Here is a 27,548-nt window from a genome sequence, read left to right as displayed (position 1 = left end):
TCTTTGCAAAGTTTAGAATGCATTATAGATTGCAACCCCAGATCCCAGGTCTTACTACAGCCGCCTTTTTTTTTCTCATAGGGCCTATTTAAAACTCATAATGCATTTTCCTTATGAGGTCCATCTTTTTGGCACTCCAATGCTGCTTTTCCATTGTTGTTGTTGTTAGAAGAAGGGTCTAGTAACATAGCATCTACACTCTACTCTGAGAAGACATTTTCAATAGTGTGTCACAGTGGCTATTTCTACCACCTTTTGCCATAGAATGACTTGGGCTGAAGAAAACTGCCTGTTGGAAGATGTAATTAATTTTCAGAAGCTGTTACAGGGCTGATTATGAGGCTTAACACTAATAACCCATACTGTTTCATAGCACACATGAAAATCAGCAGCTTTGCAACTTAAAAAATAGCAGATACAATTCTGTACATCGATATTTTAAAGTAATCTTGTTTCAACCTAGGCTAAAATTCCAGGAAATAATACAAGTTTTCTTTCCCAAGAAATGAGGAGAAAAAAAAAAATTTCATTGACAATTTCTCTTTCCAACTCACCACTTATCAAAGCCACCTCTCCTATCCTGGAGAGAAGTGAGAATAAGGGTGCAGAAATACAAAGTGCTTTTCTAGTGAAACTCTCCACCGAGAAGGAAGTATAAGGAATGGTGAAGAAACAAAAGTTCTCCTATGAATTGTTGTCTAATCCCTGGTAATTTATTCATATTTAAGAAGGCATCCAAAAGTTGAATGGTTGCTCTGTGACAATGTTGTTTCTTTTATACAGGGTCTCAGTCATTTTATTGTCATATGCACAAATTACCTGATTGGGGGTGGGGACATTTTTTTAGGTCAATCCATTGCTTCAGAATGTATACTACTAGTTTCTTATCTTGGGTATAATTCTGTATGTCATTTTTCTGGGATATGAGAAGGATAACTAAAATGGGGATTATCATTATTCAGAAAAGAATATTATGTTCTAGTCTCATGCATTAATGCCATTCTTGGTGATGATATGTGTCTTTAAGTCTGAAATTTCTCTAGTTTTAATTAACCAAAGAGCAAATTTTTCCCCACCTTGTCAGAAGAGTGGTAGGAGTTTGACGTCATGGAGAAAGAATACTGTTTTGAACATTTAATTATATACTTTCTTGTATAGTGAAATTGTATAGTGAACCTTACTCTTTTCAACCTCCCTACATCCATAATTTCCACCTTCAGAAATACTGGTGCCTCCAAATCCAGAGGCTCTGAGGCTCCTATAGCAAATTTCCTTGTGTCCTATTGCCTCCTGTCTTACAGGCAGTTGAACTTGATCATTTTATGCTCTATTAAGTCTATTATTATACATCTGTTCACTTTCCAACTTTTATAGTTTTGCTGACACTGCTCATTCATTACACCTCCACGATATTCTTACGTTCTTTTTGGACTTATACTTTTGCTCTTATTATATTACCATTCTTTTTAAAGTTTTTTTTTTTTTTTTTTTTTTTGGAGGGGGTGGAGACAAGCTAAACACTTTCATTCAAACTACTATGGGCCTTATGGAATAAATTATGTCTTCCCAAAATATGTAGGTCAGATCCCTAACCCCATTGTGACTGTATTTTGAGATAAGACTGTTAAGGTGGAAATTAAGTTTAAATGAAATCCTAAGGTGAGACGCTAATCCAATAGGACTGGTGTTCTCATAGAAAAGAGGAAAATATAGAAAAGAGGTCATGTGAGGATACAGGGAACAGGTGACTGTCTGCAAGGAGCAGACGTTATCAAAAGACTTTATTAAAAACCAACCATGCTGGCACTTTGATCTTGGATATGTGGCCTATAGAACTGTGAGAAGATAAATTTCTCTTGTGTAAGCCACCCAGTCTGTGGTATTTTGTTAAGGTAACCCTAGCAAAGTAATACAATTGCTCGTTAGATATCATACAATTTCTTAACAAAACAAGTATCTCGCTCACAATTCTTCTCAATCATAATTGGGGAATTCCTCCGTCTCATTCAGAATATCATAACTAATTTGAGATGCTAGACAATTTATAAAGGACCTTCTCGAATTTTGTCAACATTCATCATTTCTTTATGCTTATTTATCATGTCTGCATCCTCCCTTGAAAGCATGCTGTCCTGTGGCTTTATAACTTACGGATCTTTGACGGAGCAGTCTTAAAACTTATGGCTCAATCTTCCAAAGTTTATCATGCAGGCATCCCCCTCAGATGTCCTACTCCATTCCAGAAATCCAGTGAAGTCATGGTTTAGAGCTTTCTTCCTGAGATCATCAGATTCCTCATCTCACATTCAGTAATGGGATTCTAAACCTTCTCATTTAGCATTTTACCTCTTTTGCTCCCCTCCCTCAAAGTTATTCACCACCACTTTATATCAACTTGTGACAAGTAGAACAATACCAGAAAAATGATTGGGTCAGAGGTTACAAACTCAAAGTGTATATTTTGAATTTCTTCTGTAGATTTTATTTTATAGGTATTTTATTTTGACCAACACAGTATTTTATTAATTGAACCAATTTTTTAAAAAGATAGATTTTTGTACTCCCTTGAGAAATGTGTAGATCTAGCAACATGGACTAGTAATATACCTACTGGAGATAAGTAGTACTGCCAACTTTTATGTAAACTACAAGTATTTCCTTCATATAATAATTGTGAGTATACTTACAGTTAGTCTGCTTCAATCACATAGTTTTCTGTGTCATCCTTATATACCTCTGGGTTTGCAAAATACATTTTTTATCAAAAAAAAAAAAATTAAGAGGTAACAGGGCTACCACAGAGTTACACAGATCAGGCACCAAACAACCCTAGATGATGTAACACACTGAGATTATTAAGTGCATGACACTGCCTAGGTTAGTGCACTGACAACTAGTACAACTATAAGTTGTCATCCTTGGACCTATTTTTCCTCTGTCAAAATCTGCTTTTGCCCTTGAAACACAAATATTCTTAAGGCAAAGGGACACAAAGTCCTCTTTACTGCCTTGGAAATGAAGAGGGAAAGAGTACAAGAAAACAAAACATAAATTAATACCTCAATAAGTATTCTGTCACAGTTATATATAAGGAAGAACATAATATATTATCCACGAGAGTAAAATATTTAAACTTTACAAAAAAATGAAAACACCTGTAAAATTACATGAAGCAATTATAGAATTATCTAGACAGAGAAGTAGTCTAAACAAAACATTGAAAAATTAGGATAGTCAATGCAGTGAAGTGTACAGGGTTGAGAGCTGGGAGCTCATATTCCTATCCTTAATCCTCCTAGGATGCATCACTCTTATCTATTAAAAAGAGATTAAACTAAATGATTTTAAGAATTCATTTTATGTTTAGATTCTTTGATTGTAATAAGTAGTACAAACTCTTTCAATTCCCAACTCCCAAAGAATGTAGCATTGACCAGTGAATGCTCTCTTATGGTTGTTTTAAAAGAAGCTTTCAACGGAATGATGTTTGTGCTCAGAGCAATCTTATACTGACTTATTTCACTTGTATTCTCATTTGTGATAGAAGAGTCTTGGTTTGCTTTTTTTTCTGGAAGCCACTGCAGATTTAATTTCCCTTTAAGCAGTAGAGTAATAACACACTCTCCTTCACCCCACAGCTTGAACAGATTGAGAATTTTAATAGGGAAAACATCAGCGCAGGTAGGGAAAGCCCAGGAGGCTCCAGGAAAGGAGCCCTGAATTTAGTAAGAGAGATATAACAATGGTATGAGTTCTACTGTTTGGTTTCCAGGAAAAACCCATTCTTTCTAACATTCTCACTTCTCCCTCCAACATTTTATTTTCAATCTTGTTTTCATTTCCCTGAATCCTTATCCATTCAACACTCAGGGGGCCATGAACAGACTGCCACTTGCTGCCTTCACTCCATCTAAGCCTCTCTTTTACAGATTCATTACCTTTTTTAAAAACAGATTCTAAATACATTCTTCGAGAGAACTTTGCATTTATAGGAGTTTTTACAAGTAAATTATAATTGTCCAACATCTTAAGAGGGGCAATTAAAACACATTTTGATGCACTGTATTTGACAATCACCATTAAATTCTTCAACGCTTTAGTGAGTACTCACTGCAAAATTTACAGCAACAGGAAAAGAGGAAAAAATCACTATAAAGCCTAAGGTCAACCAAGATAAAATGTTGGCAGGAAAAGACATCTTTTTGATGAGATGCCAATAATATCTCTGTGTTTGGACTGTGTGTTCTAGTGGAACTAAAAAGAGAAATAAAACCAGATATGGCAGAGATTCTATTCAAGAACCATGAGTTCAGGGAAGCATTGAACTGGATGGGAGCAGAATACACACCACCCCAAAATATGTCTCTTTGGCATAAGAATTATTTTAGGGGGATTATTTTTAAGAAACAGCAGGCAAAGAAGAAGATCTGAAGCCAAGTAGATGTTACCCTTTTGTAATAGACATTTATGTATAGAAGGGAAATCTCCATTTGTAAGGCTGTCTACCTCTCTGTACAAGGAAGAGGAGGATGTCTAAGTCTCTAGAAGTTCTTATCAATGGAGAAGGCATAGTCTTAAATCTACATAACAACCATGTCTTTGATTACTGTGTTTTGCCTAGTAACTTCCCATAACCTGCCTCCTCCTTCCCCCAGCATCTTCTTTTGTCTTTAGCTAGAGTTGGTATTTAGGGTGGGGGCTTGGACCATTTCTAGAAGTTGCTCAGAACTCACAGTTTATCTTACTAGAATCCAAATGAAAGTACAGTTGACAATATTTTTTCTACTACAAATGCTAAGTTTCTCACGAATGAAAAGGTCATTTTAATTTAAAGATTAATGGAACCACTCAACTTGATGTTTCAATGTTTTTTTGTCTTTAACTTCAATTCTTAATTTTAAATACAGCATAATTACATGGCATTCTTTGGAATGCTAATTGGTTACGTCTACTGAAATAAAAAACACACAACATGAGAACTCTGAGTTTCAGTTTTATTTGGGGACCTTACTGAGGACTATAGCCCAGGAGACAGCCTCTCAGATAGCTCTGAGGAATTGCTCCAAAGAGGTAGGGTAGGAGACAGTAAATATAAATTTGGAGGCTAGGAAATACATGTAATCAAGCATACATCTTGGTAAAAGATTACTGCTAATCAGACACACACACACATACATACAAAAACCAAGAAACATATCTCAAGTTAGTGATTTTAGTGGTTATCTATGTATGGGAAAATCCAAGAATCTGGAGTCATTGAAATTCTTCCTTAGCAATGCATCCTAACTATCTAGGGGGCCATATATCCAAAACACAAAATGCTTCATTCTGTTTTTCATCCTCAGCTCCTTTCAAGGTGTACTGCATGTAAGTGACTGCAGTAGCTAAAGACTTGATCCTATGGAACTGGGTAGCAGGCAACATTCTTTGTTTTACAGTTATCAATTTAATAGAAAAGGAAAAAAAAACATCCTACATTTTAGTAGCCATAGTAAGACCTTAATTTCTATGAAAAAAATAATAGGACACGGTGCCCTCTATACTTAGTGATGATGAAATAAAATTCATATTTTACGGAAAGACAAGAAAAATTAAAACATAAAATTTTTCTCTGCCCATTTGCACCTCCTCCTTCACCCTCAGTGTGTGTTGTGCAACTGCATTAACCAGACCTCCTTAGGAGATAACATTCCTTTTTAATCTCATAAATGATCACAGCACCTTAGGTGATAACTTTTCTTAATTGTCTAAGGGGTCACAATGACCCATGACCCACCACTCTTTGTACATGTACATCTGGATTGTGTAAACTGTCAATAATATGTCATTTGGTGTATAAACCTTTGTCTCAAATACTTATATAACTGTACTTTGACCTCTAGTGGTTAGAACAGTCCTCAGAGGTCTATGAAAGTCTGTCTTCTAGGTTATAATCCTCAGGCTGGCTCAAATAAAATTTTCCATTTCTTTCTTAGACTATTGATTACTTTTTTATTGACAGTGGTTAATCAATTTGTTTTATTTCTTTTCTGTAGATTAAATGCTGCTGCTTTTAAATCTTTTTCATCCTATTTCTCCAACTTAAAATCTTTCCCTCTTCCCCATTCTTTTATTCTCCTTCTATGTAATTTCTATCTGTTTTCCTGATGCCTGATTTATGATTCCTTCTTCTTCCAGGAAGCTTTCCATGAATACCAGGGCCCACTGTAGTAACTAGCTCTTTACTATCATATCATCTATGTTCTCTACTGCTTGTCAAAGGCACTCTATTGTATAAAGTTCCAGAAGAGATGTCTTGGTATGTGGGTTCAAATTTCTACATTACCATCAAAATTTCTGAAGCTATGGTTTTCAGTCTCTAAAATTAATTGAAAAATCCTTCAATTTTCATGTATGTTGAGAGTTGAATGAGAAAAAAATATTAACGTGCAACATGTTAGGTGTGTGTGACTTGCATTAAAATAGAATGTGAGGGGGCTTCCCTGGCAGCGCAGTGGTTGAGAATCTGCCTGCCAATGCAGGCGACACGGGTTCGAGCCCTGGTATGGGAGGATCCCACATGCCACGGTGCAACTGGGCCTGTGAGCCACAACTACTGAGCCTGTGCGTCTGGAGCTTGTGCTCCGCAACAAGAGAGGCTGCGATAGTGAGAGGCCCACGCACCGCGATGAAGAGTGGCCCCCACTCGCTGCAACTAGAGAAAGCCCTCCCACAGAAACGAAGACCCAACACAGCCAAAATAAATAAATAAATAAATAAATAGCTTTCCCTTAAAAAAAAAAAGTAAGTGGCAAGGCAGCAAGTGCAGATACAGTAGCTGCCTGGGAATTTCCTGAAACACTTCCAGAAATTAAAAAAAAAAAAAAAAAAAAAAAAAGAATGTGAGGATAGGGACTAAATTCCATGAATCCTTACTATTGTTGGGCCTAAATTTTTGACAAATATAAGTGCTCAATAATTATATGTTGTTTGGTTTAATCCAAAATAGAGTGTTCAAAAACAATTCTCAATCTCTGTTAATAATTAATATATTTTGTTTTTAATACATGTAATAAATAGTAGATGTGCACAGCCATTATATGAAGCCATATACCATGTTACTATCTTACCTTCCAGACTTCCTTTAGTAAGAACTTACCTCTTTAAAAATAGGGAGAAATATTTATGAAATGTTATTTGTTGTACTTTCTATAAACTAACAATTTTTTGTATGAAAGGAAAATCAAAATGAAGTTGGTATTGCAAAGAAACCTCTCTAAAATGGAGCAGGGAGGCCATTTAGGAAGTGGAAACTATGCATGTCTCCTTCTGGATGGAATCTGAACTTTGACCACTTATTGTCTCAATGCAGCAATCCAGAACATCCACATGATGTTCTAAAACCTCAAGATACTTATCAAACACTTACCTTAAATAACTTGTGACAATCTAAATTTGTCCCTTAAAGACAAATTTTTCCTTTTTGGGTCAGAGCCAATCAAGATTGTTGAAAAACAACTTTAATTAACAACATTGTGGTTTTTATATTTATAAGCCCCTGACACTTTCTTTTCCCAGGAACATTCTTTCAGTTTTACTTGAATCTGTGTCTCCTGAGTTGCAATTTCCAAGACCCCAAATAAAGCACTTCATTATTTGCAGCTTCGAAACTGATTATTGTTCTACATCTTTTTGATCATTATTTTGGAAAGGTAACTTGAGGGAAAAAAAATCTGTCTTAAGGCCATAATGTTGCAGGAAGGGGGCCCCTTCCAGGGCCTGAGAGTGGGCTCTTGCCTAACACTTGGAAATGAATTGTCCCAGGATACACACATGCTGACAAAGCAAGAGACTTTATTGGGAAGGGGCGCCCGGGCGGAGAGCAGCAGGGTAAGGGAACCCAGGAGAACTGCTCTGCCTCGTGGCTCCGGTCTCGGGTTTTATGGTGATGGGATTAGTTTCGGGGTTGTCTCTGGCCAATCATTCTGACTCAGGGTCCTTCCCAGGGTTGCGCGCAACCGCTCAACCAAGATGGATTCCAGCAAGGAGGATTCTCGGAGGTTGGTAGGACATGTGGATTGCCATCTCTTCTCTCCTTTTGACCTTTCCCTTATTCTTCTGGTTGGTGGTGGCTTGTTAGTTCCATGTTCCTTACCAGGATCTCCTGTCATAAAATAACTCATGAAAATTGTTATTGTCTTTGCCTGGCCAGGGTGGGTGGCTTCAGTCCGTGTTTCCCCTAACAGTAGGAAATACTTAATTGAAATATTTTTTCACACATTTAGATGAAATTCCTAGATGATATTGCAAATAACACCTCTACAAATACTAACCTCAATAATCATATAAAATATTGTCTTTAAAAAAAATTTGATTGTGGTAAAATACACATAACGAAATATAGCATCTTAAGTATTTTTAAGTATACAATGCATGGTATTAAATACATTTATAATGTCTGCAACCATCACCACCATCCATCTCCATAACTCTTTTCATTTTATAAAAACTGAAACTTTATACCCATTAAACAATAGCTCCTCTTTCTCCCACTTCCCCCATCCCCTAGCAATCACCATTCTACTTCTGTCTCTATAATTTTGATTCCTCCACATCCCTCATGTAAGTGGAATCACACAACATTTGTCATTTTGTGACTGGATTATTTCCTTTAGCATAATACCCTCGAAGTTGATCTATTTTATAGCATATTGCAGAATTCTTCTCTTTTTAAAATCTGAATAGTGTTCCATTGTGTGTATGCACCAAATTTTATTCATCCATTGATGGACTCTTGGGTTACTTCCATGGCTTATCTATTGGGAATAATGCTACTATGAGTATGGGTGTACAAATATCTCTTCAAGAGTTTGCTTTCATTTTTTGTATATATTCAAAAAGGAATTGATAGATCATACAGTAATTTTATTTTTAATTTTCTAAGGACCCTTCATAATGTTTTCCACAGTGACTGTACCATTTTATATTCCCACCAATAGTGCCTAAGGATTCCAATTTCTCCACATATTTACCAACACTTGTTTTTCTTTCTTTCTTCCTTTTTTCCTTCTTTCTTTCTCCTTCCTTCCTTCCTTCTTTCCTCTCTTCCTTCCTCCCTCCCTCCCTCCCTTCCTCCCCCAACTTTTTTTTTTTTTTTTGATAGTGGCATCCTAACAATTGTAAGGTGGTATTTCACTGTAGTCGTGATTTACATTTCCCTAATGATTAATGATTTTGAGCATCTTTTCATGTACTTATTGGCTATTTATATGTCTTCTTTGGAGAAATGTCTATATGTGGTTGTTTGTTTGGTTGTTGAATTTTAGTTGTTCTCTGTGTTTTCTGATTATAAATCCCTTATCAGGTATATGATTTGAAAACATTTTCTCTGATACTGTGGGTTGCTTTTTTAGTCCATTGAGAGTATATTTTGATCCACAAATAAATTTTTTTTTTTAAATTTTATTTATTTATTTATTTATGGCTGTGTTGGGTCTTCGTTTCTGTGCGAGGGCTTTCTCTAGTTGTGGCAAGCGGGGGCCACTCTTCATCGCGGTGCGCGGGCCTCTCACTATCGCGGTCTCTCTTTTTGCGGAGCACAGGCTCCAGACGCGCAGGCTCAGTAATTGTGGCTCACAGGCCCAGTTGCTCCACGGCATGTGGGATCTTCCCAGACCAGGGCTCGAACCCGTGTCCCCTGCATTGGCAGGCAGATTCTCAACCACTGTGCCACCAGGGAAGCCCACACAAATAAATTTTTTATGATGCTTATTGTCTATTTTTTTTTGTTGTTACCCATGCCTTTGGTATTATATCCAAAAAATCATTTCAAAATCCAATGTGATAAAGTTTCTGTCCAAAATTTTCTTCTAAGAGTTTTATTGTTTTAGATCTTGCATTTAGATCTTTGAACAATTTTGATTTTTGTATATGGTATTAAGTAAGGGTCCAACTTCATTCTTTGCATGTGGATATCCTGTTTTCCCAACATATGCTGAAAGAAATTTCTCCTTCTCCTATTGAATGGTCTTGGCACCTTTGTCAAAAACTATTTGCACGTATACGAAAGTGTTTACTTCTGGGTTGTTTATTCTTTCCATTGGACTATGTCTGTCTTTATGTCAATATCACACTTTTTTGATAACTGTAACTTTTTGGTAAGTTCTGAAATCCAAGCGTGAGTCCTAAAATTTTGTTCTTTTTCAAGATTTTTTGGCTATTCCAGGACTCTTGAGATTCCATATAAATTTTAGAATGATTTTTTTCTATTTCTGCAAAAAATGTCATTACAATTTTCATAGTGGCTTTAATGAATCTGTATATTACTTTGGGTAGTATTGACATCTTAAAATTGTTTACACTTCCAATCCATGAACGTGGGATGTGTTCCATTTATTTGCATTTTTAATTTCTTTCAACAATGTTTTGTAGCTTTTATTATACAGCCTTTTAATTCCTTGGTTAAGTTAATTATTAAGTATTTCATTATTGTTGATGACATTGTAAATTGAATTATTTTCTAAATTTCCTTTTTAGACTGTTCATTTTTAGTGAAGAAACATGAAAATACATTTTTTAACATCTTTATTGGAGTATAATTGCTTTACATAGTTGTATTAGTTGCTGCTGTATAAAAAACTGAATTAGCTATACGTATACATATATCCCCATATACCCTCCCTCTTGTATCTCCCTCTCACCCCCCACATCCCACACCTCTAGGTGGTCACAAGGCACTGAGCTGATCTGCTATGCTATGCAGTTGCTTCTCCCTGGCTTTCTATTTTACATTTGAAAATGTATATATGTGGAAGCCACTCTCTCACTTAGTCTCAGCTTACCCTTCCCTTTCCCTGTTTCCTCAAGTCCATTCTCTACATCTGCCTTTAATTCCTGTCCTGTCCCTAGGTTTTTGAGAACTTTTTTTTTTTAGATTCCAAATATATGTGTTAGCATAGAGCATTGGTTTTTCTCTTTCTGAAACATTTCACCTTGTATGACAGGCTCTAGGGCCATCCAACTCACTACAAATAACTCAATTTTGTTTCTTTAAATGGCTGAGTAATATTCCATTGTATATAACTGCCACATCTTCTTTATCCATTCATCTGTTGATGGCCACTCAGGGTGCTTCCATGTCCTGGCTATTGTAAATAGTGCTGCAATGAACATTGTGGTACATGTGTCTTTTTGAATTATGGTTTTCTCAGGGTATATGCCCAGTAGTGGGATTGTTGGGTCATATGGTAGTTCTATTTTTAGATTTGTAAGGAACCTCCAAACTATTCTCCATAGTGGCTGTATCAATTTACATTCCCACCAACAGTGCAAGATGGTTCTCTTTTCTCCACACCCACTCCAGCAGTTATTGTTTGTAGATTTTTGATGATGACCATTCTGACCGGTGTGAAGTGGATACCTCATTGTAGTTTTGGTTTGCATTTCTCTAATGATTAGTGATGTTGAGCATCCTTTCATGTCTTTGTTGGCAATCTGTATATCTTCTTTGGAGAAATGTCTATTTAGGTCTTCTGAACATTTTTGGATTGGGTTGTCTGATTTTTGATATTGAGCTGCATGAGCTGCTGGTAAATTTTGGAGATTAACCCTTTGTCGGTTGTTTTCTTTGCAAATATTTTCTCCCACTCTGAGGGTTGTCTTTTCATCTTGTTTATGGTTTCCTTTGCTATGCATAAGCTTTTAAATTTCATTAGGTCACATTTGTTTATTTTTGTTTTTATTTCCATTTCTCTAGGAGGTGGGTTAAAAGGATCTTCCTGTGATTTATGTCATAGAGTGTTCTGCCTATGTTTTCCTCTATGAGTTTTATAGTGTCTGGTGTTATATTTAGGTCTTTACTCCATTTTGAGTTTATTTTTGTGTATGGTGTTAGGGAGTGTTCTAATTTCATTCTTTTACATGTAGCTCTCCAGTTTTCTCAGCACCGCTTATTGAAGGGGCTGACTTTTCTCCATTGTATGTTCTTGCCTATTTTATCAAAGATAAGGTGACCATATGTACGTGGGTTTATCTTTGGGCTTTCTATCCTGTTCCATTGATCTATATTTCTATTTTTGTGCCAGTACAATACTGTCCTGATTACTGTAGCTTGGAAGTATAGTCTGAAGTCAGGGAGCCTGAATCCTCCAGCTCCATTTTTCTTTCTCAGAATTGCTTTAGCTATTCAGAGTCTTTTGAGTTTCAATACAAATTGTGCAATTTTTGGTTCTAGTTCTGTGAAATGTGCCATTGGTAGTTTGATAGGGATTGCATTGAATCTGTAGATTGCTTTGGGTAGTATAGTGATTTTCACAATGTTGATTCTTCCAAACCAAGAACATGGTATATCTCTCCATCTGTTGGTATCATCTTAAATTTCTTTCATCAGTGTCTTACAGTTTTCTGCATACAGGTCTTTTGTCTCCTTAGGTAGGATTATTTCTAAGTATTTTATTATTTTTCTTGAAGTGGTAAATGGAAGTGTTTCCTTATTTTCTCCTTCAGATATTTCATCATTAGTGTATAGAAATGCAAGAGATTTCTTTGTATCTCACTACTTTATGAAATTCATTGATTAGCTCTAGTAGTATTCTGGTAGCATCTTTAGGATTCTCTATGTATAGTATCATGTTATCTACAAAGAGTGACAGTTTTACTTCTTCTTTTCTGATTTGAATTCCTTTTATTTCTTTTTCTTCTTTGATTGCTGTGGCTAAAACTTCCAAAACTATGTTGAATAATAGTTGTGAGGGTGGGCAATCTTGTCTTGTTCCTGATCTTAGTGGAAATGGTTTCAGTTTTTCACCATTGACAACGATGTTGGCTGTGGCTTTGTCATATTTGGCCTTTTATTATGTTGAGGTAAGTTCCCTCTATGCTTACTTTCTGGAGAGTTTTTATTATAAATTTGTGTTGAAATTTGTCAAAATTTCTGCATGTATTGAGATTATTATATGGTTTTTATCCTTGAATTTATTAATATGGTGTATCAAATTGATTGATTTTCATATATTGAAGAATCTTTTCATTCCTGGGATAAACCCCACCTGATCATGGTGTATGATCCTTTCATTGTGCTGTTGGATTCTCTTTGGTAGTATTCTGTTGTGGATTTTTGCATCTATGTTCATCAATGATATTGACCTGTAGTTTTCTTTTTTTGTAACATCATTTTCTGGTTTTGGTCTCAGGGTGATGATGGCCTCGTAGAATAAGTTTGGGAGTGTTCCTCCCTCTGCTCTATTTTGGAAGAGTTTGAGAAGGATAGGTGTTAGTTCTTCTCTAAATGTTTGATAGAATTCACCCGTGAAGCCATCTGGTCCTGGGCTTTTGTTTGTTGGAAGATTTTTAATTACAGTTTTAATTTCAGTGTTTGTGATTTGTCTGTTTATATTTTCTATTCATTCCTGGTTCAGTCTCAGAAGGTTGTGCTTTTCTAAGAATTTGTCCATTTCTTCCAGGTTGTGCATTTTATTGTCATATAGTTGCTTGTAGCAGTCTCTCGTGATACTTTGTATTTCTTCAGTGTCAGTTGTTATTTCTCCTTTTTCATTTCTAATTCTGTTGATCTGAGTCTTCTCCCTTTTTTTCTTGATGAGTCTGGCTAGTGGTTTATCAATTTTGTTTATTTTCTCAAAGAACCAGCTTTTACTTTTATTGATCTTTACTATTGTTTCTTTCATTTCTTTTTCATTTATTTCTGATCTGATCTTTATGATTTCTTTCCTTCTGCTAACTTTAAGGGTTTTTTGTTCTTCTTTCTCTGATTGCTTTACGTGTAAGGTTAGGTTGTTTATTTGAGATTTTTCCTATTCCTTGGGGAAGGATTGTACGTCTCTAAACTTCCCTCTTAGAAGTGCTTTTGCTGCATCCCATAGGTTTTGGTTTGTCACGTTTCATTTTCATTTCTTTCTAGGTATTTTTTGATTTCCTCTTTGATTTCTTCAGTGATCTCTTGGTCATTTATTAGCGTAATTTTTGCTTCCATGTGTTTGTATTTTTTACAGATTTTTTTCCTGTAATTGATATCTAGTCTCATAGCATTGTCGTCAGAAAAGATATTTGATACGATTTCAATTTTCTTAAATGTTCCAAGGCTTGATTTGTGACCCAGTACATGGTCTATCCTGGAGAATGTTCCATGAGCACTTGAGAAGAAAGTGTATTCTGTTGTGTTTGGATGGAATGTCCTATAAATATCAATTAAGTACACCTTGTTTAATGTATAATTTAAAGCTTGTGTTTCCTTATTTATTTTCATTTTGTATGAAATGTACATTGATGAAAGTGGAGTGTTGAAGTCCCCCGTATTATTATGTTTCTGTCAATTTCCCCTTTTATGGCTGTTAGTATTTGCCTTATGTATTGAGGTCCTCCTATATTGGGTGCATAAACATTTATAATTCTTATACCTTTTTATTGGATTGATCCCTTGATCATTAGGTAGTGTCCTTCTTTGTCTCTTGTAGTAGTCTTTATTTTAAAGTCAACTTTGTCTGATATGAGAATTGCTACTCCAGCTTTCTTTTGATTTCCATTTGCATGGAATATCTTTTTCCATCCCCTCACTTTGAGTTTGTATGTGTCCCTAGGTCTGAAGTGGGTCTCTTGTAGACAGCATATATACAGGTCCTGTTTTTGTATCCATTAATCCAGTCTATGTCTTTTGGTTGGAGCATTTAATCCATTCACATTTAAGGTAATTATTGATATGTATATTCCTATTATCATTTTCTTAATTGTTTTGGGTGTGTTATTGTAGGTCTTTTCCTTCTCTTGTGTTTCCTTTAGCATTTGTTGTAAAGCTGGATCATGGTGCTGAATTCTCTTAACTTTTGCTTGTCTGTAAAGGCTTTAATTTCTCCATTGAATCTGAATGAGATCCTTGCTGGGTACAGTAATCTTGGTTATAGTTTTTTCCCTTAATCACTTTAAATATGTCCTGCCACTCCCTTCTGGCTTGCAGAGTTTCTGCTGAAAGACCAGCTGTTAACCTTATGGGGATTCCCTTGTATGTTGTTTGTTGTTTTTCCCTTGCTGTTTTTAATATTTTTTCTTTGTAATTAATTTATTTTAGTTTGATTAATATGTGTCTTGGTGTGTTTCTCTTTGGATTTATCCTGTATGGGACTCTGTGTGATTCCAGGACTTGATTGACTATTTCCTTTCTCATATTAGGGAAGTTTTCAACTTTAATCTCCTCAAATATTTTCTCAGTCCCTTTCATTTTCTCTTCTTATTCTGGGACCCCTATAATTCGAATGTTGGTGCCTTTAATGTTGTCCCAGAGGTCTCTGAGAATGTCCCAATTCTTTTCATTCTTTTTTCTTTATTCTGCTCTGCGGTAGTTATTTCCACTATTTTATCTTCCTGGTCCCTTATCCATTCTTCTTCTTCAGTTATTCTGCTATTTATTCCTTCTAGAGAATTTTTAATTTCATTTATTGTGTTGTTCATCATTGTTTGTTTGCTCTTTAATTCTTCTATATCCTTGTAAACACTTCTTGTATTTTCTCCATTCTATTTCCAAGATTTTGGATCATCTTTACTATTATTGCTCTGAATTCTTTTTCATATAGACTGCCTATTTGCTCTTCATTTGTTGGGTCTGTTGGGGTTTTATCTTGATCCTTCATCTGCTGTATATTTCTCTATCTTCTCATTTTGCTCAACTTACTGTGTCTGGGGGTCTCCTTTCTGCAGGCTGCAGGTTTGTTGTTCCCATTGTTTTTGGTGTCTGCCCCCAGTGGGTAAGGTTGGTCCTGTGTAGGCTTCCTCGTTATGGTGACTGGTACCTCTGTTCTGGTGGATGAGGCTGGATCTTGTCTTTCTGGTGGGCAAGACCATGTCTGATGATGTGTTTTGTGGTGTCTGTGAACTCATTAAGATTTTAGGCAGCCTCTCTGCTAATGGGTCGGACTGTGTTCCTGTCTTGCTAGTTGTTTGTCATGGGGTGTCCAGAACTGGAGCTTGCTGGTCATTGGGTGGACCTGGGTCTTAGCGTTGAGACAGAGATCTCTGGGAGATCTCTCACTAATTGATATTGTGTGGGGCCAGGAGGTCTCTGGTGGTGCAATGTCCTGAACTCAACTTTCCCACCTCAGAGGCTGAGGCCTGACACCCGGCCAGAGATCTAAGACCCTATCAGCCATACGGCTCCGAAGAAAAGGGAGAAAAAAAAGAAAGATAGAAAAAGAAAAAATATAATAAAGTAAAATAAAGTTATTAAAATAAAAACTTTTAAAAAATATTTGTAATATAAAAAGTTTAAAAAGTAATTTAAAAAAGTAATTAAACATTAAAAAGTAATTTGAAAATATAAGACCAAACCAATACAAATCCACCAGTGATAACAAGTGCTAAAAACTAAACTAAGATAACCATGTAAATGAGAACCTAGTCAGTCACATACAGCAAAACCCAAGTCTACAGTTGCTCTCAAAGTCCATCAACTCAATTTTGGGATGATTCATTGTCTATTCACGTATTCCACAGATGCAGGGTACATGAAGTTGATTGTGGAGATTTAATCTGTTACTTCTGAGGCTGCATGGAGAAATTTCCCTTTCTCTTCTCTGTTTCACAACTCCTGGGGTTCAGCTTGGATTTGGTCTCACCTCTGCGTGTAGGTTGCCCTCTGGCATCTCCTGTTTGCCCAGACAGGAGGGGGTTAAAGGAGCGGCTGATTAGGGGGCTCTGGCTCACATAGGCTGGGGGTAGGGAGGGGTACAGTGCCTGTGATTGTAGAGGATGGCATGATGTTGCAGCAGCCTGAGGTGTGCCATGTGTCCTCCTGGGGAAGTTGTCCCTGGATCATGGGACCCAGGCAGTGGCAGGCTGCACAGACTCCCAGGAGAGGAAGTGTGGATAGTGACCTGTGCTTGCACACAGGATTCTTGGTGGCTGCAACAACAGCCTTAGCATTTCACGTTTGTCTCTGGTGTCCACGCTGATAGCTGTGGCTCGCACCCGTCTCTGAAGCTCGTTTAGGTGGTGCTCTGAATCTCTTCTCCATGCACACCCCGAAACAATGATCTCTTGACACTTAGGCAGTTCCAGACTTTCTCCCGGATTCCCTCCCAGTTAGCTGTGACACACTAGCCCCCTTCAGGCTGTGTTCACGCAGCCAACCCCAGTCCTCTCCCTGGGATCTGACCTCTGACACTTGAGCCTCAGCTCCCAGCCCACACCCATCCAGTGGTTGAGCAGAAAAGCCTCTCAGGCTGGTGAGGGCTGGTTGCCACCAATCCTCTGTGTGGGAATCTCTCTGCTTTGCCCTCTGCACCCCTGTTGCTGCACTCTCCTCTGTGGCTCTGAAGCTTCTCCCCCCTTCACCCCCCTTCTCTACCAGTGAAGGGGCTTCCTAGTGTGTGGAAACTTTTACTCCTTTCCAGCTCCCTCCTGGAGATGCAGGTCCCATCCCTATTCTTTTGTATCTGTTTTTTCTCTTTCTTTTGCCCTACCCAGGTACATGGGGAGTTTCTTGCCTTTTGGGAAGTCTCTCAGTAAGTGTTTAAATGTTTATAATTTTTATTTTTTCTTGGTTTATTGAAACTTTTATTAATATGTCATGTTCTTTGTTGTAACTTGTAAACTTTTTTGATTTAAAGTCTATCTTGTCAGATATTATTTTAGCCACTTCACTCTCTTTTGGTTACTATTTGCATAGAATATCTTTTTCCATTCTTTCATTTCCAAACTATTTGTGTCTTAGGATCAAAAGTGGGTCTCTTGAAGACTGCATGTAGTTAGATCATGTGTTTTCATCCATTTTTCCAATCTCTGTCTTTTGATTGGAGAATTTGATCTATTTAAATTTAAAGTGGAGAGACTTAATTTCCTTATTTTTCTATATGTTTTCTATATGCCTTATAATATTTTTGTCCCTCATTTCTTTTTTTTTTTTTTTAATTAATTAATTAATTTATTTATTTTTGGCTGTGTTGGGTCTTCGTTTCTGTGCGAGGGCTTTCTCTAGTTGCGGCAAGCAGGGGCCACTCTTCATCGCGGTGCATGGGCCTCTCACTCTCGCGACCTCTCTTGTTGTGGAGCACAGGCTCCAGACATGCAGGCTCCGTAGTTGTGGCTCACAGGCCTAGTTGCTCCGTGGCATGTGGGATCCTCCCAGACCAGGGCTCGAACCCGTGTCCCCTGCATTGGCAGGCAGATTCTCAACCACTGCGCCACCAGGGAAGCCCCCTCATTTCTTATTTTACTGTCTTCTTTTATGTTTAGTTTAGTTTTTCCATAGTGAAATATTGAAGTTCCTTTCTCATTTCCATTTGTGTATATTTTATAGCTACTTTGTTTGTGGTTGCCTTGGAGGTTATATTTAACATCCTAAAGTTATAACACTCTAATTTGAATTTATACCAGCTTAACTTCAATAACATACAAAAACTCTGCTCTTTTACAGCTCTGTACCCAACTCTTCTGGTTGCTTATATCACAACATTTCATCCTTACATACTGTGTGTCCCAAAACATAAACTAATAATTCTTTTAAATGCAGTTGTCTCTCAAATTATGTAGAAACCAAGATTTGGAGAACAAGTAATGATACAGTGATACTAGCTTTTAGACTAATAATAGTTTATCTTTAAATATGCTAGTCTCATATCATGTAGAGAACAAATATTGCAGTTATGAACTATTGTTAGAAAAATACTAGCTTTCATAATCTTTCATATATTTAACAAGATTTTAAGTTTTCCATAAGCATCTTTACCATCTAGTGTCCTTTTATTTCACCTTGTAGAATTCCTTTGAGCATTTCTTGCAAACAGATCTAGTGTTAACAAAATCCCTAAGTTTTTGTTTATCTGGGATTGTCTTAATTTCTCACTCACTTCTCACGGACAGTTTTGCTGCATATAAGATTCTTCATGGACAGTTTTTTCTTTGAGCACTTGAATATTTTAGCACACTACCTCTGACCTCCAAAGTTTCTGATGAGAAATCTGCTGATAATCTTATTGAAGAATACTTTCATGTGATAATTCACTTCTATCTTGCTGCTTTTAAGATTCTTTGTCTTTTGAAAGTTTGATTATAATGTCTTAGAATGAGTCTCTTTGAATTAATCTTGGAGTTCATCTTAAATATTTATATTTATGTCTTTCATCAAATTTGGAAAGTTTTCAGCCATTATTTCCTCAAATTTTCTCTCTGCTCTTTATTCTTTCTCTCTCGCATCTCATTCTGGGACTGCTACAATGCATATTTTAGTTCTTTTAATCGTTCCCAGAGGGCACATAGGCTCTGTTCACTTTTTCCTTAATCTTTTTCTTTCTGTTTTTGATATTTGATCATTTCTAGTCTTATCTTTAAGGTATTTGATTCTTGCTTCTGCCTGCTCAAATCTTCCTATGAATTCCTCTAGTAAATTTTTATTTTGGCTATAATTTTCAGCTCCAGACCTTTTCTTTTAGTTTTTTGCTAGGTTTTTCTTCTCTTTATTAAAATTTCCTTTTTGTTCATACTTTTAAAAAAACTTTGTTCACATCTTTTTTTTTTTTAGCATCTTTAAGATAGTTGTTTTAAAGTTTTTATTTATTATATCTGCTATTAGATCTTTTTTAGGGCTGTTTCTATTGGTTTATTGTTTCCCTTTGAAGAACATTATTTTCCTGTTTTTTTGTATGTCTTGGAATTTTTCACAGAAAAACTAGACATTTGAATCTAATAATGTAACTCTGGAAATCAGGTTATCTGACTTTCCCAGAGTTTGCTGTATTTATTTGTTTGTTTGTTTGTTTGTTTGTTGTAGGCTGTCTTGGTGCTGAGGATCATCTTGAGTATAAATTTATTAATTTAAAATATATATATTTCTTTCTTTCTTTCTTTAGCTAAGTCAGGTCTTAGTTGCGGCATGTGGGGTCTTCATTGCAGCGTATGGGATCTTTTACTTGAGCCATGCAGGATCTCTAGTTGTGGCATGTGGGACCTTTAGTTGCTGCATGCAAACTCTTAGTTGCAGCACGTGAAATCTATTTCCCTGACCGGGGATCAAACCCATTGGGAGCATGCAGTTAGCCACTGGACCACCAGGGAAGTCCCCTGGGCATAAATTTAAGGTCTTCCCAGGTCTTTCTGAGCTTTTCCCTGGGTATGTGTGGTTAGTTTATAATTTTCCCCCATATTTACAGTTGTTTTGAATAATCTGGTCTTTAATATCTGACTCTTAAAGAGAAAAAGAGAAAAATGAAATGGAGAGGGTAAGATGCTGGCCCTTTCAATCCCCTGCAACTCACTTTAGTCAGAGGTGAAGGGGCTTGAAACAATGGAGGAAGGTGCAACAATGACTACCTACCTTTGTTTGCACCTCTGTTATCAGAAGGAGCAATCAGTGATCATAACACAGATTCTCATTATTTGGAAAACAAGGTTCTTTTTATCCACACTGGCTCTCATAATCTGTGTGCAAGCAGCTCCTGGGACATATGAACAGATGCCTGCTATATAGCTGAAGATGGAGGATGGATAGCTGCTACTCTGCTAAAAGCTAAAATTCATGGAAATTAATCATAATTTATGACCCAAGTATTCCCCTGGAAACTGTAAGCCTTCAATAGACTCCAGAGTTCTAAAATGATTACATCAGATTGATCCTGCCAGTGTCATTGTTGCCAACATGGGGAGATAGATTCCTCTTACCTCCTACTATGCTGTCTCCTTAGAACCCTCTAATATAGTTTCTTATAAAAAATATTTTTCTTTTGCTTTTTTGATGTTGAACTATTTCCAAAAATCCAATTAAATATGGTCCTTCTATCTATGAATTTCTATGTAACTAAGTTATTTTGCCTAACATGATTGGCATTCGACACTATCTGCCATGAATTAATTTCATTCTAGTCTCAGTTCTTCTCATGAGCTCCATATGAGCAGAGAAAATATAATTTTCTCCTTAGTAGATGTGGTAGGTTAAGTAATGCCTACCCCCAAATTAATTCACATCCTAAACCCAGGACTTGTGAATGCTACCTGATATGACAACAAAGACTTTGCAGATGTGATTAAGTTAAGGATCTTAACATAGGAACACCATCCTGGATTATCTGAGTAGACCTTAAATACAATCACATATATCCTTTATAAAAAGGAAGCAGATAAATAGTTGACCACATAGAAGAGAAGGGTAATGTGACCAGGGAGATTGTAGTGATGTAGTTGTAATTCAAGAAATGCTGAAAGTCATAAGAAGATGAAAGTGACAAGGAAGAGAATGTACCCCAGAGTCTCTAAAGAGTGTTCAGCCCTGCCAAAACATTGATGGTGGCCCAGTGATACTGATTTCAGATTTTGGCCTTGATAACTGTAAGAGAATATATTTCTGTTTTTGTCACCAAGTTTGTGGTCATATTTTTAATAGCAAAAAAAGGAAACCATATAGTAAACAAAAATTTTGTTGTTTTGTTTTAGTGGGTAAATACCTAGTGTTCTTTAGAATTCCATCTAACAACCATTTCTCTGATCTCCTTTTCTTAGTTATTCACACATCTTCCCTGGGCAATATCATCTAATTTTTTAATTTCAAAATACATCCATACCAGATGGCTCATAAATGAGTCCTTAACCCTGATCTCTCTTCTGGGCTCTGGATCTTTCATTCAACAAGTTCAGAAAATCTACATTTTGAAATCACCTAAATATCATAAATTCTACATGCTGAAAAGAGGATGAGTTATGCTCAGCAAATTTCTCCTAAGTTCCATATCTTAGTGATTAACACCATTATTCAACCATAACCCAAACAGGAAACTCAGAGTCAGCCTTAATTCTTCATTATTCTTCACTTCCTATGTCTATTCAGTCTCTAAAGTCTTTGGATGCTTGAACCTAAAATTTTCTCCAATATATTTACTTCTATAATCTCCTGCCTCTAGCCTTGTTCAGAGCACTATTATGTCTAACAAGGGTAATTAAAAAAGCCTACCAACTTTACCTCCAGCATTGTATACTATAATCCTGCTCTCATATAGCAGAGGACAAATTTGCTTATTCCATTCCCTTGATTAAAACAATTAGATGATGTCCCATTGTCCTTAGAATGAAGTCCAAATTCTTTTAAGAACTCTACAGTTTCCTTGTGTATCTGAGTGTAGATATATCATATTTCCAGATATATTTTTACATCTTCCCTTCAAAACCCTGCTCTCCAGCCATATTAAATTTCTATTAGGAAGAGCAATGTTCTTTTCTACCTTTAGAATATTTCTTGTGCTATTCTATCTGTTGGGAATGCTCGTCATCTTCCCCATTCACCTGGCAACTCAATCTTCAGATTTAATTATATATCGTGACCCAGCACGTGACCCACCATATGACTCAGCAATCCCACTGCTGGGCATATACCCAGAGAAAACCATAATTCAAAAAGACACATACACCCCAATGTTCATTGCAGCACTATTTACAATAGCCAGGTCCTGGAAGCAACCTAAATGCCCATGGACAGATGAATGGATAAAGAAGATGTGGTACATATATACAATGGAACATTGCTCAGCCATAAAAAGGAACGAAATTGGGTCATTTGTAGAGAAGTGGATGGATCTAGAGACTGTCATACAGAGTGAAGTAAGTCAGAAAGAGAAAAACCAATATCATATATTAACGCATATATGCGGAACCTAGAAAAATGGTACAGATGAACCAGTTTGCAGGGCAGAAACTGAGACACAGACATAGAGAACAAACGTATGAACGCCAAGGGGGGAAAGAGGCAGGAGGTGGGTGTGACGAATTGGGAGATTGGGATTGACATGTATACACTGATGTGTATAAAATGGATGACTATTAAGAACCTGCTGTATAAAAAAATAAATAAAATTAAATTAAAAATTAAAAAAATTTAAAACAAATACAATATTAAGTCTACTTTATATCTTATATGTAAGTATACAACATAATTTTTTTTTTTAATAAATTTATTTTTATTTATTTATTTTTGGCTGCACTGGGTCTTCGTTGCTGTGCGTGGGCTTTCTCTAGTTGTGGAGAGCAGGGGTTGCTCAGCAGTTGTGGAGCAGGGGCTTAGCTGCTCCGCAGCATGTGGGATCCTCCCAGGCCAGGGCTCAAACCCATGTCCCCCGCATTGGCAGGCAGATTCTTAACCACTGCGCCAGCAGGGAAGTCCCACAACATAATTTTAAAGTATCAGTTTGTTGAAGTCTGCCTTGGGTTATATGCCTTGTGTATATTTGTTTTAAAATTGCAAAATCATGAATTTTTAGCTTAAAAACTTTTTAATAATTGAAGAATTTGTAAAATACATAAAACAATGGTTCTTATTCCTGACCGCTCATTAAAATAATTTTAGAAGCTTATAAAAATAAAAATGTCTGTCTTCAATAAAAAAAAATTATACATCGTGTTTCCTCTGTGAAACCTTCTCTGACGCCCTGTAGACCAGATGGGTGGCTTCCACCATGTATTTACAGCACACTCTGTATTTCCTATGGTAACACTCACCATAATTTATTCTATTCAAATGGTATCCTTGTCTGTCTCTTCTAATAGACTGTAAGGATTGTAAGAGCAAGGATTACATCTGTAGTCCCATTCTGTGTTTCACCCATAATGATCAATTAGTATATATTTGTTTGTTTAATAAATATCTATGGGTAAAGAGCAAACTGAAAGTTTGTAGGGACAGCTGCAGTATTTATATACTCCCAAGAGAATCCCAGAACTTCAGTATTCTATTTACTCATAGAAATTTGCTTCAGATGTTAAAAACAGCATGGGTTGACATTTGACTTCAACGTTTTTTTTTAATTTTAAAAACATATTTTAATAAAATAACAGAAAACTTCAGCATAAGTAGTGATATGATAGACTTTTCTTTTATGATTGTATTTTATACAGTACATACATTTCAACTCACTGCAATAAATTAAATTTAAACTTGTGTGGATCAGCTATACAAAATTTTAAGCTAACATGAAATGAAACTTTTTGCCAGCCAAAGTTTCAGTTTCACAGGCTTACCTTCTTGGTCCATGTTTATTTATGCAATTTCTTGGATTTTTACCATATTTTGCTTTTATTACCTCATAAAATTTCCATTGAAAAATGAATTTGATAATGCCAGCAATCCTAGTTCTAAGTATTATTATAGACTCACTCACTTTTATCAGAACTGAAAGCTCTTTCAGGAGAAGTGAGGCATGCAGTCAAGTGTGAATGTTGTTTGATAGAAGCCAGTAGTGGAGCTCTCATTCTCCATGTCAAACAGTAGTTTACACATATGACCCAGATAAATTCACAGAGGTGATAAAAAATAATTCTGAAGGACTTATGGGAAAATGGACATGTGGTACAGGTATTTCTTTTTTCTGACTTGGGACATTTTTATTATTATTATTATTTTCTGAAATGATATGTTGATTAGAAACAGCTGCAGCCATCATGTGGCCCTGAGGAAAGTGCCAAGAAAATCACACATGAGCTCATAAGGAATGTACTGATTTTGCTGGGCTGCTGAAAAACAAACTTAGATGTACCCTACTTCAAGATTTCTTAAATAAGTAGATACAATTTTTCCTCATTCTTTGTACTTCTGATGACAGATTGAAATTACAATGGGGTAATCACAGTCCAGACATACAAAAATAGAGTCAGGCGAACATCAGAATCTGGTCTCAGACACTTCTTTGCACCACTGAGAACTTGAATTTTCTCTGAACTGTATCAAACCCAAGGACACCACCAGATGTATTTAGAACAACATCCACCAGCTGCAATTTAATATTCTTAAGGTTCCCCCTTGTAGCTATGCAACAATTTCTGACCCCAACCAATCCTTGCTTTACAAGCACCCTGACTTCTTGCCAGCTCCAACTATAATTCTTGACAGGCAAGAATTATGTAACTTATGCAACCAACAGTGGCCTTGAGGTTTTTGTTTTTATAAGTTTCCTCCAACTGTAGTTTGGTGGAACACAATTCAAGCGTTTCTTGAATCTGTGGCTCCTGTGCCGTAGTCCTAACAAAGCCCAAAATAACACCTTCAAGGTCTCTGCTTCTAAAATTTTGGCTAACACTTCTTTTTGTCAGTGTTTCTCTTGCTTTTAGTGTTCATAAATGTATCTTAATTTAGACAAAGATGAAAATTAATAGGAATGGTAAAAACTATAAAACTGTAATCCCTACAATTAAGACCCTAACTAAAATTAGTCTATCAACTCTGTGTTCAAATGTGAAGAAAAAGAATTAGATTTAAGACTATATGTAAAATATTAAAATAACTTTAGTATTTGCATTTAATATCCAAAATATATTACATTTATTATATCTTCTTCTTGGATTGATCCCTCGATCATTATATAGTGTTCTTCCTTGTCTCTTGTAATAGTCTTTATTTTAAAGTCTATTTTGTCTGTTATAAGCATTGCTACTCCAGCTTTCTTTTGATTTCCATTTGCCTGGAATATCTTTTCCATCCCCTTACTTTCAGTCTGTATGTGGCCCTAGGTCTGAAGTAGACACCATATATACGGGTCTTGTTTTGTATCCATTCAGCCAGTCTGTGTTTTTGGTTGGGGCATTTAATCCATTTACATTTAAGGTAGTTATCGATATATATGTTCCTGTTACCATTTTCTTAATTGTTTTGGGTTTGTGGGACCTAATGAAACTTAAAAGCTTTTGCACAACAAAGGAAACCATAAACAAGCAAGCAACCTAAGTGTCCATCGACAGATGAATGGATAAAGAAGTTGTGGCACATATATACAATGAAATATTACTCAGCCATAAAAAGAAATGAAATTGAGTTATTTGTAATGAGGTGGATGGTTGTAGAGTCTGTCATACAGAGTGAAGTAAGTCAGAAAGAGGAAAACAAATACCGCATGCTAACACATATATGTGGAATCTAAAAAAAAACGGTACTGATGATCCTAGTGGCAGGGCAGGAATCAAGACACAGACATAGAGAATGGACTTGTGGACACAGTGGGGAAAGGATAAGCTGGGGCGAAGTGAGAGAGTAGCATTGACATATATACACTACCAAATGTAAATGGATGGCTGGTGGGAAGCCACATAACAAGGAGATCAGCTCAATGCTTTGTGATGACCTAGAGGGGTGGGATAGGGAGGGTGGGGGGGAGGCTCAAGAGGGAGGGGATATGGAGATATATATATACATATAGCTGATTCACTTTGTTTGTTGCACAGCAGAAATAACACAACATTGTAAAGCAAGTGTACTCCAATAAAGATATTAAAAATATACATATTACAAATTTTATATTATTTTTAACTTCATTGTGAATAGAAACTATTTTCTAGTAAGTAAACATGTTTTTGACCTCTACCCTGTCCACTTTCACATATACATTTAGAAATGCATAATTATGTAAAAGTAGAAGACCATAATAAATTATCTTTATTTTAAATATCTAAGTGTTTATTTTGTGTAGCTGATTATACAAATGTGTATTTTTTGAGAGTGAATGCAATTGTTATCCTTTCTACTTTCCATCTTCTATCATCATTTCTCCAATGTTTATAAAATTCTGTAAGTAGTAAGTTTGTTCTTCAGATAATCTGATATCAGATTGTTAAACAGAATAAAAATCTTCTGCAGTCCTTGTATGGTACATATTGATTGTAGATAATTTTGATTATCTAGACAAAGTGATGCATTTTTCTCTATGTATTCAAGTATATAGGTTCTAAGATCAAATGAAAAGGTAAAAAGAACCACTACTTTTTCCATGAAGTCTATTTATTCAGAATGTTAAAAGCTACAATCAGGAAAAGTTTCTTTAACCATTTATTAAATCAGTGACTTTCAAATTCCTACCCAATATTTTGAAAAGTGCTTCTAACCAATGAACTTTATTACTGCTTTTTGGTTTGGGCTTTGGTTTATGTTTTCCCCCCAGTATTATAATTATTATCCTTTTGTTTCTTAACCTTTGGGGAGAAAAGTTGATGTGTTTCTGTTTCTAACTGGGTTCTATGTCTATTGTTTAATAAAACCCAAAGTGAAGAAGCCTCATTCATGTTACTCTGCTTGGGTGTTCCAATTCACAGTATTGAAAGTCAGCTTGTCTGAAATTTCTTTAGGGATGTTACTGCACTAATGAACATTCAGGTGTAATTCATTGGAAGAATGAAATTTTCTGGTGGCATTTTTTTGTTACTTATGGTTAAAATGAGCATTCTACACCAACACAAAATGATTTATTACAATTTTTTAAAACACCAGCAAAATTGTTCATACTTGCCAATTTTTGCTTTATGTACAAAACTTTTTTAACAGAAGTCACTGTATTCTTGATATTAATTATGGTAGAATTTCCAAACAATATAAATTTTATATTCATTGGGGTGAAATTTATATATAAATTTGGGGTTGTGTTTCTTCTTGAGACAGCTCTTTTTGGGCAACGTGACAGTGGTATAAATCTTTTCATAAAGGTTTTTTTTACTTTACTTATAATCATGTTTTAAAATATCCCTCAATCCAATCTACTAGAGAAGTTGGTTCTATTTCAAAATATGAATAAATATACATCGACTTTCTATTAATGAAAGTTAAACTGACTTTA

The sequence above is a fragment of the Balaenoptera musculus genome, chromosome 5 (assembly GCF_009873245.2).
Source record: "Balaenoptera musculus isolate JJ_BM4_2016_0621 chromosome 5, mBalMus1.pri.v3, whole genome shotgun sequence".
Classification (NCBI taxonomy): domain Eukaryota; kingdom Metazoa; phylum Chordata; class Mammalia; order Artiodactyla; family Balaenopteridae; genus Balaenoptera; species Balaenoptera musculus.
The sequence above is the reverse complement of the archived record's forward strand: the minus strand, read 5'-3'. Positions refer to the sequence as shown.